This window comes from Herpailurus yagouaroundi, unplaced genomic scaffold, assembly GCF_014898765.1.
Source record: "Herpailurus yagouaroundi ecotype Mexico unplaced genomic scaffold, PumYag 163, whole genome shotgun sequence".
Classification (NCBI taxonomy): Eukaryota; Metazoa; Chordata; class Mammalia; order Carnivora; family Felidae; genus Herpailurus; species Herpailurus yagouaroundi.
Genome location: NW_024412404.1, coordinates 52,065,272 through 52,082,749, shown reverse-complemented (window position 1 = coordinate 52,082,749; position 17,478 = coordinate 52,065,272). Strand labels below are relative to the sequence as shown.

Here is a 17,478-nt window from a genome sequence, read left to right as displayed (position 1 = left end):
CTCCTCCAGGTGTGCTTTCTATCTCTTTGCCACAGGACGATAGCAGGGTACCCCCACCATTGGAATTGGAGACAGTGACTGACACAGGTCCCCGTCAGTCCTCATGAGTTCCCATTCATGTTCATGGGTTTCAGTTTGTCCCTGCTTGACATCCTTTTTCTCAACTGCCTGCCCTGCAGATTTCAAGCTCTAGCATCAGATATGAAGACAGCCTTACAGACTGTTTTATCAGCTCCCACTACAGCATAAGGTCCAGTCCCTGAAATAAATCTGTGGGTGTGTATATGTGTGTGTGTGTGTGTGTGTGTGTGTGTGTGTGTGTGTGGCATCCTAATGGTTCTGGACTTCTGATTGAATCCTGACTGATTCAGACCTACAGAAAACGCTATTTAAGGAAGTGTTATTTTTTCCTTCTCCTATTGTCCTCCTATTTTTCTCACTCCTGCTCTAAGAACCATTTTTATAGGCTTTTGCAATTTCATTAAAGTTTTCTAAGGCACAACTTGAGAAAATGAAACCGAGTTAGCGGTGATGAGGCTGTTTTGGGTCCCCGTATTTGTGGATTAATCAGACCTGTAGTTGTTGCAAGAACTGACTTGACAGCTGTGAACTGAGAAAGTGGGATCTACACTGTGCACCTTGACACTGACACTGTTTAAGGAGCCATGGTAGGGAAACAGAAGCAGTGGGTCCGCTACTAACAACACTGACCTTTAGCAGAAACTAGTCTTCCTAAGAAAAGTCCCTTTTAAGGTAAGGACCTCAGGGCGCCTGGGTGGCTCAGTTAAGCATCCAACTTTGGCTCAGGTCGTGCTCTCGCAGTTTGTGAGTTCACGCCCCGCGTCGGGCTCCCTGCTGTCAGTGCAAAGCCCACTTCGGATCCTCTGTCTCCCCTCCCCCGCGCACGCACCTCCTCTCTCTCTCAAAAATAAATAAACATTAAACAATAAATAAGATAAGGACCTCGTCCTGAAGTGTGTCACTATTGAGCGGTATCTGTCAGGTAACAAAATTAGTCCTGCATTTGGCTTAATCTGTGATTAGGGGTTTGAGTTTTCTGCCTTGTAATCATCAAGCAGTCAAGCAGTTCCAGCAGTGTGGTGGGAAGCTGATAGGTTTGCTAGTTTATACATTATCTCCAGAATCTCTTGCAAGGGCATTTGTATCAGTACATTGCCCTAATCCTATCTTGTATTCTTTCCTCTTTGGAGTAGCACTCTTCATATCCATTTCCAATACATATTAGTTTTAGTCTTTACATGCATTACTTTTTATCTCTCTATATGTTAGAAAAATCTGGAAATTCTTGGAGAATATAAGCTATGTCATCCTAGGCCAAGCTTTGTATTCATGTCCTTGGAGTATGCTGAGATCTAACTCTACGTTGGAGTCTAGAATCATTCAGGGCTGGTCAGGGTGTCTTGAGAACGATAGTCATGTCTTTGCAAGGCACCTTCCCTAAGGTGAGGTTGCACAAGATCTTTGAGCAAATCACCTCTCCTCAGACACAGGAGAGCAGGCAAGAGGGACCGCTGTGCTGGCAAGAGGGACCCAGAGGGACTTGGAAATTCAAATTCTCATCTTTGTTGGATTCCATCCGAGGTACCCATTTCAAGCCTCAGGTCTGCTCCTTCTTAATGCCATCAGTTGAACATAAGAGGCATGCATAGTCTATGAATTCAGCTCAAATTATTGTTTTACAACCCAGACAACTCAATTCTGGATATGATTTTTGACCCTGCAACTATAAGAAATAGATTATCTTAGGGCCACCATAGATACTCTAGTTCCTTGGCTGTGACCTGAGATGAAAATTTAAAACCCTGATCTTGTTATTTCCTTTCCATAAGCTCTCCAGCATGGTTAGAAGCAGCCATTGAGCCCATAGTTCTTGTAGCCATCATTATTACCATAGCAGTCACGTGCAACCACCACTGGGTCCTCCAGGCCACTTGTTTCAGTGGGCACTTTTTCACAGTCAACTATAGGTGACACGTTAGGTAATCATGACGCCTTGTATGACCACAGATAACCAGATCCCCACTTTTTATCAGCAAAGAGCTCAGCACTGATTGCAAAGTTATGAACATAACCAAACAATCCCAAATGCCATCTTTGAGGGTCTGTTTCCTGGAACCACTTTGGCACCAAGTATTCATGAGAATGCAGTTAGGAAAACAGAGACTACACCAGTCAGTTCAGCAGAGAGAACTTGATACAAGAAATGTGCTGCAATGGAGCTTAGAGAACTAAAAAAAAAAAAGCAAGCATTGAGGCCCAGATATAATAACCTGTCAGAGGAACAAAGAGAAGACACTGGTGTTTTCAGAGACTAGAGGCTTGGAAGAGAAGCCCCATACAGCTAGGGCTTAGATCCCTGAGAAAGAGGTGCTTTTCTGCTCATAACCAGTACAGGGGAACACCTTAAGGTTCACTTCGGAAGTGCCAAGGAAGCGAAAGACTGTAGCAGAGGGCTGCCACCAGAGGGAAGCCGTGTTGTTGAAGTCGCAATGGCAGGAACTGCTCAGGACAGGAAGAGGCAGTCTCTTTTCTTCTTCTGCCTCTAGCATCCCCTGCTTGCAGAAGCGAAGACAGCGTTACCTGGAAAAGGGAAATGCAGTTGGCAAAGACCTACACCTATACCAGAAAGTGGAATTGAGGAGAGTAGGTTTGGACCAAATTTAAGAGGACTATGTGGGTCTTAACACATAAATGCAGAGACTGAATTACAATAGAGAACATGATAAAAGATGTTTATATCTACATGTGAAATCAGCGTGAAGATGATAGCTATAAATTTGTTCGGGTATGTTATACAAAGGACGCAAATAGCACACGGTGTCGCCAAGAATAATGGGATTCTGCAAAGTGGTGAGCAAAATTGTTGGTAATGTTCCAAACAAAATAATGTGCCACTTCCCCTTAATTTACAGAGCCGTGTATGCCTGGACATTTTATTACATATTAAGTACTCAAGTAATAGTAAATAGGTTTTTCACCTGCATGAATATCCAGCCAGAAATTCAAGAATTCTATAGGACAAGAGACAATTCTTTCTTTTATGGGAATATCCTGTATATTGCAGGATGTCTGATACTGTTCCCTGCCGTAGTCCTCCATGAATTTCCAAAACACCTGCTCAGTTATGGTAACACCTCTCAATTAGACCAACTGCCAGAGGAAACTGGCAACTATTTTGAGTGAAACTGGAAACTATTGAAGGGTTTTGAACCGAAATGTTTAACTTATGTTTTTATTTTTTTTATTTTTTTTTTTAAATTTTTTTTCAACGTTTTTATTTTTGGGACAGAGAGAGACACGGAGCATGAACGGGGGAGGGGCAGAGAGAGAGGGAGACACAGAATCGGAAACAGGCTCCAGGCTCTAAGCCATCCGCCCAGAGCCCGACGCGGGGCTCGAACTCACGGACTGCGAGATCGTGACCTGGCTGAAGTCGGACGCTTAACCGACTGCGCCACCCAGGCGCCCCTGACTTATGTTTTTAAAAAGATCTCTCTGCTTGCTGCTATGTTGAAAATAGACTGTGGGGAAAGCAAAAATGGAAGCAGGGAGTCCGAATGGGAGGCTCACGTTATTCCAGCAGGAGGCAACGGTGGCTTGAGTGGTAGAGGAAGTGTTGAGTAGTTGGACTCTGGATACATTTCAAGGGTACGGCAGACAAGATTTGCTAAAAAATTGGATATGAGTGGGGGGAAAAGCAAGATCAAGGAGGGCACCAAAGTGTTGGCCTGAATGACCGCAATAATGTTATCGTTTTTAAATATGGAAATACTGAGGGAGAAGTGGACTCTCATAGGAGGGGAATCAAGAGTTCTGTTTTCGGACTGCTAGCTCTCAAGTAGGCCTCCCAGTGAAGATGCTGAAGAAGCACTTGGAAATGTCTAGAGCTCAGTGGGGAGGTCAAGGCTTACATGAAAATTTGCATACATGAATCTGGATGCAGTCACCAAGGGGATGCATGTAGATAGGGAAGAGAAGAGGTTGAAGAAACAAGACCAGAGCTACTACAAGATACAGAGTCTGGAAGAGGCAGAGGTGCTGACAAAAGATAGTAACATCATGGGGTACCTGGGTGGCTCAGTCGGTTGAGCATCTGACCCCGGCCCAGGTCATGATCTTGCGGTTCGTGTGTTCGAGCCCCGCATTGGGCTCTGTGCTGACTGCTCAGAGCCTGAAGCCTGCTTCTGATTCTATGTCTCCCTCTCTCTCTGCCCTTGCCCCGCTCGTACTCTATTGCTCTCAAAATGAGAATAAACATTAAAAAAACAAAGAAAATAATATCACTCATCTTGTACTGTTTTTTTTACCATATTGCAATAATATGATATAATAATATTATAATAACTAATACCAAGCCCAATTCTAAGCACTTAATACATACTGCTTTTGAAAAATATTAATAGCCACTCTATGAGTTAGGTTATGTCATTGTCTTTGTTTAAGGATGACGAGACCGAGGCAAAGTTGAACATATCCTACCAAATATTAAAAGCAACTGTGTACATAGGGGTAGTGGTTGCATAACACTGTGAATGTACTGAAAGCCACTGAATTGTTCACTTAAAAAACTTTTTTTTAATGTTTATTTATTTTTGGGAGAGAAAGAGAAATAGAGTGAGAGCAGGGAAGGGGCAGAGAGAGGGAGACACAGAATCCCTGCAGACTCCAGGTTCGGAGCTGTCAGCACAGAGCCTGACGCGGGGCTCAAACTCATGAACTGCAAGATCGTGACCTGAGTTGAAGTCAGACACTTAACTGACTGAACCAGCCAGGTGCCCCTCACTTTAAAATGTTTGATTTTCTGTTGTGTGAATTTTGCCTCAATTTAAAAAAACGAACTGTAAAGCCAAAGCAACAAGATTGCGTAGTTACAATGGAGGAAGGGCCCGATAAACCAATATAACAACGCAGACCATTAAAAAAATCTGTATGGCTATAAGCAACAAAATTGTGCTCAATCTCTTTATCACAACGTATATATAAACAAACACCAAATGGTTTAAAGGCATAGACATGAAAGGAAAATCTGTATAAACAAATGAAAGAAAATGTAGGGGACTATACAATGGGAAGATTTTCTTCAACAAGACCCCAAAAGTCAACATAAAGAGGAACATTGAGGGATTTTACCAGATCAAAATTAACTCTCTCTGTTCAGCAATAGACATAATGTACAAACTATTGGATAGGTAACAACTGTCAAAAGACTATTTAGAGTCTACCTCAAGAAGCAAGAAAATTCTCAAACCAACAACGTAACCTTACACCTAAAGGAGCTAGAAAAAAGAGCAAACGAAACTCAAACCCGGCAAAAGGAAGGAGATAATAAAGATTAGAACAGAACCAAATGATATAGAAACTTTAAAAAAAAAAAAACAATAGAACAGATCAATGAAACCAGGGGCTATTTCTTTAAATCCGACTTTGGCTCAGATCATGATCTCGTGGTTCGTGGGTTTGAGCCCCACTTCGGGTTCTGTGCTGATGGCTTAGAGCCTGGAACCTGCTTCAGATTCTGTCTCCATCTCCCTCTACCCCTCCCCCACTCACGCTCTCTCTCTTTCTCTCTCATAAATAAACATCAAAAAAATTTTTTTAATTTTTTTTTAAAAGGGAGAGGACCCTAATAAACAAAATCACTAATGAAAAAGGAGAGATAACAACCAACACCACAGAAATACAAGCAGTTGTAACAGAGTATTATGAAAACCTATATGCCAACAAATTGGGCAACTTAGAAGAAATGGATAAATTCCTAGAAACATATAACTTGCCGAAAGAATGGCAGGAAGAAATGGAAAATTTGAACAGGCCAATTACCAGCAGTGAAATGGAATCAGTAATCAAAAAATGCCCCCAAAAGAAAAGTCCAGGACCAGATGACTTTCACAGGCAAATTCTACGAAACATTTAAAGAAGAGTGAGTCCCAATTCTTCTCAAACTATTCCAGAAAGTAGAAGATGAAGGAAAAGTTCCAAATTCCTTCATGAGCGCAGTATCGTCCTGCTACCCAAACCAGATAAAGACACCACAAAAAAACCAGAACCATTAACGATTAAAAAGAACAGAACAAAAAAAACAAACAAACAAACAAAAAAAAACCACCTCTGCAAAGTAGGTCTAGAGGGAATATACCTCAACACAATAAAGATCTTATATGAAAAACCCATAGCCAACATCATACTCAATGGTGAAAAATTGAAAGCTTTTCTCCCAAGGTCAGGAACAAGACAAGGATGTCCACTGTCACCGCTTTTATTCAACAGAGTACCGGAAGTCCCAGCCATAGCAATTAGACAACAGAAAGAAACAAGAGGCATCCAAATTGGTAAGGAAGAAGTAAAACTCACTATTTGTGGGTGCCATGATTCTATACATAATCCTAAGGACTCCACTATTAGAACCGATAAAGGAATTCAGTAAAGTCAAAGTATACAAAATCAATGTACAGGAATCTCTTGCCTTCCTATATACTAATAATGAAGCAGAAGAAAGTGCAATTAAGAAAATAATCCCTTTTATTTACAACTGCACCAAAGACAATAAACCATAGAGGAATAAACTTAAGAGGTGAAAGACCTGTAGAACACTGATGGAAGAAATTCAAGATGACACATGGAAAGACATTCCATGCTCATGAATTGGAAGAACAAATTTATTGTTAAAATGTCTATACCACCCAAAGCAATCTACACTTTTAACGTAATCCCTACGAAAATACCAACAGCATTTTTCACAGAGCTAAAACAAATAATCCTATAATTTGTACGGAACCATAAAAGATCTAGAATAGCCAAAGTAATCTCGAAAAAAGAAAAACAAAACTGGAGTTATCACAATTCTAGATTTCAAGTTATATTAGAAAGCAGTAGTAATTAAAACAGTATTGTGCTGGCGTAAAAATGGACGCATAGGATACAAAACCCAATTACATGGTCAATTAATCTTCGACAAAGGAGGAATGGATATATGGTCTCTTCAACAAAGGTGTTGGGAAAACTGGGCAGCTACATGCAAAAGAATGAAACCTAACCACTTTCTTACACCATACACAAAAATAAACTCAAAATGGATTAAAGACCTAAATATGAGACCTAAACCAAAAAAAATCCTTGGAAGAGAGCACAGGCAGTAATTTCTCTGACATTGGCCATAGCAACGTTTTTCTAGATTTGTCTCCTGAGGCAAGGGAGATAAAAGCAAAAATAGGGGCACCTGGCTGGCTCAGTCAGAGGAGTATGTGACTCTAGATCTCAGGGTCATGAGCACGCGCCCCACATTGGGTGTAGAGATTAAACAAACAAACAAACAAACAAACTTAAAAAAAGGCAAAAGTGACCTATTGGGACTACATCAAAATAATAAGTTTCAGCAAAGGAAACAATCCACAAAACTAAAAGGCAACCTACTGAATGGGAGAAGGTATTTGCAAGGGACACATCTAATAAAGGGTTAGCATCCAAAATATGTAAAGAAATGATACAACTCAGTACCTCAAAATCACATAATCCCAATTTAAAAAATGGGCAGAAGACATGAATAGACATTTCCCCAAAGAAGACATACAGATGGCCAACAGACACATCAAAAGATGCTCAACATCACTGATCACGAGGGAAATGCAAATCAAAACCACAAGGAGATATCACTTCACACCTGTCAGGATGGCTAAAATAAAAAACACAAGAAACGACCAGTGTTGGCGAGGATGTGGATAAGAAGGAACCCTCTTCCACTGTTCAAAGGAATGCAAACTGGTGCAGCCACTGAGGAAAATAGTATGGAATAAAAATAGAACTATCCTATGACCCAGTGATCAAACTACTGAGTATTTACCCAAAAAATACAAAAACACTAAATCAACGGGACACATGTACCCTTATATTTACAATAGCCAAACTATGGATGCAGCCCAAGTATCCATCAATGGATGAATGGATATGTAAGATGTGGTATATATATAATGGAATATTATTCAGCCAGAAAAAAGAATGAAATCTTGGCTATTTGCACCAACATGGATAGAGCTAGGGTGTATAATGCCAAGTGAAATAAGTCAGAAAAAGACAAATACCATATGATCTCACTCATATGTGGAATTTAAGAAATAAAACAACAAGGAAAGGGGAAAAAAAGAGAGAGAGACAAACCAAGAAACAAGACTGTTAACTATAGAGAACAAACTATAGGAAATAGTTTGTGTGGGGCATATATGTGGGCGGGGGGGGGGGGGTTGAGTGAAATAGGTGATGAGGATTAAAGAGTACACTTATCATGATGAGAAAATTTAAAAGAAATCTGCATCTAGAGGTCAGAGTAATTCTCATGCTAGCCTGGAAGAATCAGATAGCCATGTTGTGAGAGGGTCCCACGATAAGGAACTTTGGGGGCCTCTGGGAGCTGAGAGCAGCCCCTGAATGAAAACCAGCAAGAAAGCATGGCGAGGCCAATGCCTGAGTGCAGTCTGCAAGACCCTGAGCAGAAGATCACTCTAAACTAGGCCACCTCCTGGCCCACGGAAACTTTGTAATAATAAATGCATGTTGTTAAATAAAAAAGAAAAAGACTTCAGAATCTAAAACTAGTATGTTAGTTTCCTATTGCTGCTTTAACAATTTACTACACACTTAGTAGCTTAAAGGAACAAAAAATTATTATCTTATTGTTCGGGAGGTCAAAGGTCTGGAAGGGGCTCCATTGGGCTAAAATTCAAAAAAGCCCTATGTTCAAATACTAGTAGCATCTGCAGCATTATTAATCTCACGTATAAATATTACACATAGAATAGTGTACCATACTATGCACTGTATATAATATGGCGTATCATAGTATATGATATAAGTGAGATAAAGGATAAAATAGTCATTTCAGTCTGCTGGAAAAAATAGTCATTACATAGTTATTTACTTTATGAACACAGTTAATATAACAGATAACTAATTTTTTAGTATTTTTTTAATGTTTATTTTTGAGAGAGAGAGACAGAGTGAGAATAGGGGAGGGACAGAGAGAGAGAGAGACAGAATTTGAAGCAGGCTCCAGGCTCCAGGCTCCAGGCTCTGAGCTGAGAGCTCAGCTCCGGGCTCAGCACAGAGCCCGATGCGGGGCTCAAACCAGTGGACTGGACCGCAAGATCATGACCTGACCCGAAGTAAGACGCTTAACTGACTGAGCCACCCAGGCACCCCACTAATTTTTTTCTTCATGAATAAAGATAGCATATTTTATGATGGGTTCAACTGTGTGAGGAATTTATCTTTGTATATATATATGCAGAATGTATTTCTGTATATATACAGAAAAAAAGTGTTGTGTCATTCAGATAAAGTAGACCAGATGACTTCATAATGCCAGATCAAAGAATAGAATATTTAGGAATTTGCCAGTCTAGCTCTCCTGTCCCGCTCAACTCCTCCCACCCCCCCCAGAAAGTGATTATATATAATCGATAAAGTGACTAAAGAGATAATGCACATTCTTTTTTTTTTTTTTTTTTTAATGCTAAGTTTTTGAAACCTGGTGAGGATTTACCATTCGGGACTAGCTACTTGTGGCTAGTGGTACCATAATGGACAGTAGTTTTAGACAAAAGAGGAAGTCAACAGAATAAACTAAGAGACTACTCCAGGGAAGATGGGAGGGTGGAAGTGAGATTGCACCGGGTTAAAAAAATCAGAGTTTCTGAGGAGGTGAGAGGGAGTGGAGTTTTAGGCACCGGCAGAAGGACTGACTTCAGATCAGAGGTGAAGCTCCTCTTTCATTAAGAGGAAAGGAGGAAAGAGTAGGTCTGGACACAAAGAGTCTCAGCTCATGGATCCTATTTTCTTTGGAAAGTAAAAACGCACATGAGGATGATGGGAGAGGTGGCAGAAGCAGATATGGAGTTTTGAGGAAAGCGGAGAGTATCTGAAAGAGCCTGTATGGAGACCAGAAAGAGAGAGCTGACTAGAGGACTTTGACTATGAAACTGGCAGACGACTTTGGAAGCCTGTGTGAATATGATAACCATCTATCCCATCCACACTAGCATGCGATCTTCTCCAGAAGCCTTCAGTGACCTGGTTGTAGGTGATAGAGAAGATGTAAGATAATCTGTTGAAATCAATCAGAACTAAGGCTCTTCCAGGCAGATGTGAAAGAAAGACGGTGAGACAAAGGGTGTGAGGTATCTATCCCGAAAGTGGTTCATGGAAGGCCATGGGTCATCAAGGATGGGCCATCCATGAGGATGTGGCAGTCTTAGGATAACGTTAGGACTTGGAGTGAGAAGGACAACTGTAGGGCAGGTGCTAAGTTCCCGAGATGAAGGATAGTGACCAGGAAGTCTATAAATGACAGCAACATGGACAGGTGGAGGTTGGCACAGCCATATGGCTTAAAGCTAAGAGGCTTAGCATTTTCTATGTGAGAGTGAAAATCAAGGTCTGGGAGTGGCACTGGAGAGAGAGGAAGTCACTAACCTTCAAGATCATCTAGTTAGGGGCGCCTGGGTGGCTCAGGCGATTAAGTGCCTGACTCTTGATTTCAGTTCAGGCCATGATCTCATAGTTCATGAGTTTGAGCCCCACATCAGGCTCCATGCTGACAGTGCAGAGCCTGCTTGGGATTCTCTCTCTCCCTCTCTCTCTGCCCCTCCCCTGCTCATGCTCTCCCTCTCTCTCTCTTTCAAAATAAATAAATAAACCTTAAAAGATCATCTAGTTAGAAGACCTCACTCTATAGATGAAGAAAATGAGATCAGAGAATGTGGTAGACAGCTTTCAAGATTCCCATCTTTTGTTGTTCACACCCTCGTATAGTCCTCCCAGAGTGCACCAGGGTTAGCTTACGTGAGCGGCAGAATACAGCAGAATTGGTCGTAGTTGTTTCTGAGGTTAGGTGACAAAGGGTATCACAGCACCTGCCTACTTACTCTTTTACTCTTGGGGTCACTCACTTTGAGGGAAGCCAGCTGCCATATAATGAACAACCCTATGGAGAAGCCCACACGGTGGGGAACTGAAGCCTCTTCCATCGGACATCTGAGTAAGTCTAGCAGCAAAGCCTCGAGCCCCAGGCGAGCCGTCAAATGACTGCTGCTCTAGCTGACATCTTGACTGCAAAGTCATGTGAATCCCTGAGCCAGAACCAGTGAGGGAACTCCAGAATCCCTCCCAGAAACTCGGAGATAATACACGCTCGCTGTTGTTTTAGGACACTAGATTTGGGATGACTTGTTAACAACAGATAAATAATACTGAGAGTTTTTATAACTTCCTCCAAGTCAGAAAGCTAGTTAGCATCCAGTCTGAAATGAGAACAGAGGGCTCCAGACTCTCAACTCAATATTCGGTTAGATCATGCTGTATTCTGATATATCTTGGACTTCTTTTGCACTGAACACACACTGAACACACTGAGGAGTTGCTAGGAACTAAAAAAACCTCAATGGATCATAGTTTTGAAAATCAAATGAAAACTGGATGATGCTTCCTCCTGGAATGCAGAATAAAATTCAGTGAGGTAAATATTTTCTTTGTCTCCAGCATATAATAATACTTAAGCATTTCTAAAGCATGCTCACATCTTTTTTGCCATCATTTTTGGAAGGATTGAGAGGACGAATTCAGATGTGTGCAATAGCTTAGCGATAAAACCAGAAATGCAATTTCTACTTGGCTTCTTTGAATCACTTGAAAAAATAGCATAGACTCCCAGTAGTAGTTATATCACTGAAATACTTCAGTAATTCTGACCTTCCTGTGCAGTGAATCAATGACAGGATGTAGAGTCTGCATTTCTGTCTGTTGTCTCTAAATGTGATATTCAGAAAAGGGCAGATTGCCAGAAAGCACTTTGTGGCTTCTATTTCCATGCCGTAGAGTCTGCCATTTGGATGCACATGACTATTATGTCAGAGAAATGTTGTGTGACCCATTGACTTACAGTTTGGGACTCAGATTTTCCAAGTGTGATTAGGTAACATTTTGATTTTACTTCTCCTTCCTTAAGACTACAGTTAGAAAAGTAAAATGTTAAAAACAGAAAAGGAGAGGAAAAGGAGAAAAGTAGGGGAAAAGTAGAAAAATAGGTTTGGGTTTCATGAGAACACAGACCCTTTGAAAAATTAACCTCAAGTGTGATCAAGACTCCAATTTCATTAAATCTCACAAAAATTCAGATGTATTTCCAATTACTTCTCATTACAGTTAGTAAGTTAATTTGCTGTCATATATTCCCAGCATTAGGGAGATTTTTTAATGTTTTCCTATATATTTTTCTCTCTAGGCTTGAAAAAAAATAGATTTGCTAAATATTCCATGGTATCACTTATTCTCTCAAAAATTATAGAAAGACAACGTCTACTCCCTTGACATTTTAGCACTTTCCTGGTTATAATCCAGCTAATTAAGTATGGCTTGAGCTTGCTTGAGATAAAATACTATTTCATGTTTTACATTAAGTAGGTTAGTGATAAATGTGAAGTTTGAATTTTGTTTTGAAAAAATAGCATTGTTTTTTATAATCAGCAAGAAAAGGAAAGAAAAGAAAAGAAAAGAAAAGAAAAGAAAAGTAAAGAAAAGAAAAATGTGTGTCCTTAATTACTTATGGTACTAATTTTTCTAGTTGTGTTCTCATTCTTCAGAAAATTCAGATGTTCCTGGGGTGCCTGGGTGACTCAGCAGGTTAAATGTCCGACTCTGGATTTTGGCTCAGGTCATGATCTCACGGCTCGTGAGTTCGAGCCACATATCGGGCTCTGTGCTGACAGGTGGAGCCTGCTTGGGCTTCTCTCTCTCTCTCTCTCTCTCTCTCTTGCTCTCACTCTCTCTCTTTTCCTCTCTTTCTGCCCCTCCCCAACTTTCTCTCTCTCTCTCTCTCTCTCTCTCTCTCTCTCTCTCTCTCTCTCTCAAAGTAAATAAACAGAAACTTTAAAAAAAATTTTTTTTAATGTTTATTTATTTTTGAGAGACACAGAGACAGAAAGCAAGTGGGTTAGGGGCCGAGAGAGAGGGAGACATAGAATCCAAAGCAGGCTCCAGGTTCCAAGCTGTCAGCACGGAGCCCAATGCGGGGCTTGAACTCATGAGCTGTGAGATCATGACCTGAGCCGAAGTTGGTCGCTCAACCAACTGAGCCACCCAGGCACCCCAATAAATAGAAACTTAAAAAATAATAATAATGATAATAAAGAAAACTCAGATGTTCCTAATCAAACTTATGTTTGTAAATTCCTTTGGTTTTTATGACCCTCTACATGATTTTTAATAAGTTTATGATTCGTTCAATAGAATTTATTAAGTACTTATGTGCCAGGCATTTGTATTCGTGTTAGGGGTATGGGAGTGAATACCAAGTCTCTGTTTTCATGGCACTTGTATTGTAGTGGGGACAGAGAGTCAGCAAGCAAATAAATAATCAAAATAGATACATTATATATCAAATGGCGATTAAATACTATGAAGGAAAAATAAAGCAGGATAAGATGATAGAGAGTGACAGACCTGAATGATGAGAAGGACCAAGATATGTATTATGTCTGGGACACAAGCATTCTAGAGGGAAAGACAAGTGCAAAGTGAAGCAAACTATACGTAAAGGGTTAAGAATAGCCAGGAGATTTGTGGGGGCCAAAGCAGAGTCAGCAAAGAGGAGATGAGATCCATGGGGGAAGCAAGGGCCAGATCTTGGAGAGCCTAGATAGAGCCTGAGGCGAAGAGTTTGGTTTTCACGTGATCCCTTCTGGCTACTATGTGAAGAGACCGTCGGAGTGTAATTGTGGAAGCAGGAAGACCAATGAACAGCCTGTGAGAAGGCCTGTGAGGAGGCCTGTTGGGATTAGGTGTGTGAGAGATTCATTAAGAGGGACACCTGGAAGGGCACATGGAGAGGGCCCAGAAGAATAGACATTAAGAGCCTCCAGAATACACTGTAGGTCTGACCCAGGTAAGGGACAGAACAGGGCAGGAAGGTTAGAGGGGGCAGTCTGAAACTACCGTGCAATTCTATGAAAAGTTGGCAAGGCCAACAGAGAGTCCTTGAGTTAAAGTCACCCATCAGGGAAACCCCCCATCTCCCAGGAATGGGCCAGCCCCAGTGCTCCTGACTGGCCAGAAGCTGGAAACAGTCTGTGGGAAGTGCGGCCTCCATGTGAATTCACTGATGGATGGGACCACCAATCAAGTATCCTTCCACACTGGGAGCTCCGAGAAGCATATTCTCATGACCACACGGGCTTTGCCATAATCCAGGTAAGAGAGATAATGGTGACTCGGGTTAAGAAAGGTAGATGGATTTTGGCTTTCGATTCATCTGGACATATTCTGAAGGTTAAATTGACCTCATTTGCCAATAGATTTGGCATGGGGTATGAGAGAGGGAGAAGAGATACCGATGGCTCCAAACTTTTTTGCTCTAACTGAAGAATGGGGTTGCCATTTCCTGAATGGGGAAGACTGTGGGAGTCTTGATGGGCGGGGGGAGTAGCATTTGTTTTGGCCATGTTTAATTTGAGATGTTGAATAGACCCCAGATGGAGAGGTTTAGAAGGCAGCTGAATACATGAATCTAGAGTTCAAGGGAGTGTCCCAACCTGAAAATACAAATTTGAAAATCATCAACATATGGACAGCATTTAGAGTCATGGGACTGGATTAGTGTGCCTAAGGAGTATATATAGTGTATATAGTCAGAGAGAATAGGTTCAAGGACTGACGGGGAGAAGGGGAGATTCCCACACAAAGACTGAGAAGACTCAGCCAGGCAGAGACAGGAGGAAACCCACAGAGGAGTGGTATCCTGGGAGCCGAGTGAAAAAAGTTTTCTGGAAGGATACGTTTTCAGTGTTCTAATTCTTTAATCTTCATACTGCCTAATTGGAAGCTCTATGAACTATTGATATCTAAGTGGACCTACAAATAATGAGGGGGGGAAAAGCTTATGAGGAATATTGACTTTGTGGCCAGTGGTCCACCATTCACTATGTGTAACTGGGCAAGTTTCTTAACATGTTTGCTTCTGATTCCTCATTTCTACAATGGAGACTATAGGGTTGTTAAGAGGATTGAGTGAGTTAGGGTTGTAAATGATTATTGGGACAGTGCCCAATACATGGTAAATATTGTATATTATAACACGAGAAATACTGCAATTAAAGATCAATTTTACTATCTCAAGCTTTCTGATGGCAGCAGCTAAGATGTAAGGGTTTAATGTAGATCCTTTCAGACTTCATTTCTCTGACGAAAACCCTGATATACCTGTTTATTCCTTATATTTCTCTTTTTCTATTTCTTTTCTATATTTTGAAATAAACGCAGTTTTAAAAATCTGCACCAATCCCTTTCATTTAAAAAACTTTAAACCAGTTACCAGCAGAGTTTTCTTTAAGCAGAACATGGCTGGCCATAGAGATAAAGCCAAAATAAAGAGAAATAATTTCAAAGAACAGTGGTTCCTATGTCCTTTTGGGTTATTTATCCCTTTGAAAATTAGATGAAAGCTCTTTCCTGAAGAATGCACATGTAAACACACACACACACACACACACACACACACACACACAATTTTGATTATAATTACAGGGAGTCTGTGCATCCCTAAAGCCAACCAATGAGTCCTCCAGGCTGCCATGAACCCAGGCCTTGAATTGACTGCAAAGTCCACGTTGTTATAAGCTTAATTTTCTTCTTAATTGTCTCCATTTAGAAAGATCTCAAAACATCACAAACTTTACGTTGCTCCTATACTTCTAGTGTAAGCAAAAAGGAACTTCCTTTAGAGAGATTTCCATTCTAAATACATTCAGTTGGGGGGAAAATCATATATAGAGCAAGAGACCTGACTAGTCAGGACCCTGCTCTTAGAAGGGTGCCATGCTTGAGTTAATGCTGAGCCATTACCATGCTGAAATTCTTAATCATTTTTGAACAAAAGATTCCACATTTTAATATTGCACAGGGCTCTGCAAGTTACAGAGCCAGATACATACAAACATGCACTGTAAGTTCAATTGGACTTTTCTTTCATTAACATTTAAATAAGGACATGAAATTCTCTGGAGATAAAATATTTTCCAGCATGTCTTTCCAAAGATACAGAAAAACATTACTTTGGAAAATCACGCTGGAAAATATTAGTTTTTATCTTGGAGTATCGTTCAATCGTAATCTGCTATGATAATTTTGACATTCACTTAAGAAGTCCTGAGGTAAGATGTGACTACATAATAAAATTATCACAAGCAATATTAAAAGACAAATGAGGAACCTTTGTATTCTAAGCCACACAAGGTACCTAAGGAAAAGAAAGATTCTGATGTTGATGGGAAGCTTGTACTAAGGATAGAGGAGAAAAATGGGAGCAGAGACAGGAATGTTCTTACGTTAAGATGCTCCAACCCTCCCCTGAGGCCAATGAAACGTTTTATGCAGCAAGCAGAGTGTAGTCAACGTTATTATCTTTATTTTCAAAGGTTGCCAGATTTTGCAAATAAAACTACAGATGCCCAGTTAAATTTGAATTTCAGATAAACCGTGAATAATTTTCCAGTATAGATATGTTACAGGCAATATTTGGGACACACTTCTACTACAGAAGTACTGATAATTAACTGAAAGCAATTTTAAGTGGGAGTCCTGTATTTTATCTGGCAACCTTATGATTAATACCATTCCTGATACATGGTAGGTGGTATTTCCGGGCGACTGTGCTTTTCCTGCCACCTGTAGGTGGCAGTCTGATCAAATCATTTCATGGGACCCGTTTGGCTAATCCAAGTGTAACACTGTATTGTTTGTCCATCTATTAATAAGGTTGTTTTTTAAGTAAAAAAACAAAAAAAACAAAACAAAAAAAACACCAGCATTTGCTTTTCATACAAAGTAAGTTTTCCTAAAAGAAAGATAAATTTTGAAGGTGCACAAACCTAAAGATAAGCCAGTCCTCACCCAACTTTCCCACAACTCACCATCAAACAGATTCAAATGCACAGGTTGTCTAATCCTAGTGGGTGACAGAGCCTTTAACACTTCTAATGATATTTTGAGAAATTTGTAGTTTTTCATGACACCATAAATAGGATCTTTTCCCCTTATATCTTCTAACACACTACCTCTGATGTGTAAGATAGGTATTGACTTCTATATGTTTATTTTTGTTTTAAACCATACTCTATAGTTCAAGTACTATTAGTGTAAATACTCTTGGATTTTCTAGTAGATGAATTATCAGCAAGTAATATACTTTTCTCTCGTTTAAAAAAATAGCACTTAATTTGTTTCTTCTACTTAAAAAAAATTAATGTGGGGCACCTGTGTGGCTATTTGGTTAGATGGCCGACTCCTGATTTCGGCTCAGGTCATGATCTCATGGTTCGTGAAACCAAGCTGAGACGGGCTCCGTGCTAGTAGCAAGGAGCCTGCTTGGGATTCTCTCTCTCTCTCTCTCTCTCTCTCTCTCTCTCTCTCTCTCTCTCT

General features: G+C 40.5%; 1 protein-coding gene and 1 long non-coding RNA gene across 2 annotated transcripts in view; one reads left to right on the top strand and one right to left on the bottom strand.

Moving 5' to 3' along the window:
* Positions 1 to 17,478, bottom strand: part of FHIP2A (FHF complex subunit HOOK interacting protein 2A) — a 96,930-nt gene that overhangs the window by 57,711 nt on the left and 21,741 nt on the right. The window lies entirely within an intron of this gene.
* LOC121037264 (uncharacterized) overlaps positions 13,344 to 17,478 on the top strand; it is a 10,698-nt gene continuing 6,563 nt past the window's right edge. The window contains exon 1 of the long non-coding RNA XR_005793682.1: positions 13,344 to 14,253. This is a non-coding gene — a long non-coding RNA (uncharacterized LOC121037264). The remainder of the gene's footprint in view (positions 14,254 to 17,478) is intronic.